Consider the following 1139-nt stretch of genomic DNA (forward strand, 5'->3'; position numbering starts at 1 on the left):
TATATGGGGGAGATATGAGGGATATGGGGCTATTTGGGGGATATATATGGGGATATGGGGGTTATATGGGGGTTATTATAGGATCCCTATGGGTCTCTATGGGCTCTATGGGTCCCTATGGTCTCTATGGGTCCCCTATGGGTCTCTGTGGGCCCCTATGTTCTTTATGGGGTCTCTATGGGGTCTCTGTGGGCTCTATGGGGTTTCTATGGGGTTATTATGGGGTCCCTATGGGTCTCTATGGTCTTTATGGTCCCTATGGGTCCCTATGTGTCCTGGTGTTCTCTATGTGTCCCTATGTGTCCCTATGGGTCTCTATGGGTCCCTATGGTCCCTATGGGTCCCTATGGGTCCCTATGGGTCCCTGTGGGTCCCTATGGGTCCCTGTGGGTCTCTATGTGATCTCTATGGGGTTTCTATGGTGTCTATGGGGTTCCTATGTGTCCCTATGGGTCTCTGTGTGCTCTATAGGGTCTCTATGTGATCTCTATGGGGTCTCTATGGGGTCTCTATGGTGTCTATGGGGTCCCTATGTGTCCCTATGGTCTCTATGGGTCCCTATGGGTCTCTATGGGTCCCTATGGTGTCTATGGGGTCGCTATGTGTCCCTATGATTTCTATGGGTCTCTATGGGGTGTCTATGGGGTCCCTATGTGTCCCTATGGTCTCTATGGGTCTCTATGGGTCCCTATGGGTCTCTATGGGTCCCTATGGTGTCTATGGGGTCCCTATGTGTCCCTATGGTCTCTATGGGTCCCTATGGTGTCTATGGGGTCCCTGTGTGTCCCTATGGTCTCTATGGGTCCCTATGGGTCCCTATGGGTTTCTATGTGATCTCTATGGGGTTTCTATGGGGTTCCTATGGGTCCCTATGTGTCCCTGTGGGTCTCTATGGATCTCTATGTGATCTCTATGTGATCTCCATGGGGTCTCTATGGGGTTTCTATGGGGTCCCTATGTGTCCCTATGGTCTCTATGGGTCTCTATGGGTCCCTATGGGGTCGCTATGTGTCGCTATGCGTGCAGGCTGTTTGCAGCCCGTCAGGCTGCGGCTGCGGCGGAGCTGCGAGCGCAGGAAGCTGCGCGGGAGGCGGAACTGCAGCTACAGGCACTGAGACGGCAGCTGGAGGTAATGGGGG

The 1139-nt window shown here is 53.3% G+C and overlaps 1 long non-coding RNA gene across 1 annotated transcript in view; it reads left to right on the forward strand.

Moving 5' to 3' along the window:
• LOC107307765 overlaps positions 1 to 1131 on the forward strand; it is a 6370-nt gene extending 5239 nt beyond the window's left edge. Inside the window, exon 4 of the long non-coding RNA XR_001552503.1 lies at positions 1027 to 1131. This is a non-coding gene — a long non-coding RNA (uncharacterized LOC107307765). The remainder of the gene's footprint in view (positions 1 to 1026) is intronic.
• Positions 1132 to 1139: the final 8 nt, after the last annotated feature.

Source organism: Coturnix japonica, unplaced genomic scaffold, assembly GCF_001577835.2.
Source record: "Coturnix japonica isolate 7356 unplaced genomic scaffold, Coturnix japonica 2.1 chrUnrandom875, whole genome shotgun sequence".
In the NCBI taxonomy this organism is placed as follows: Eukaryota; Metazoa; Chordata; class Aves; order Galliformes; family Phasianidae; genus Coturnix; species Coturnix japonica.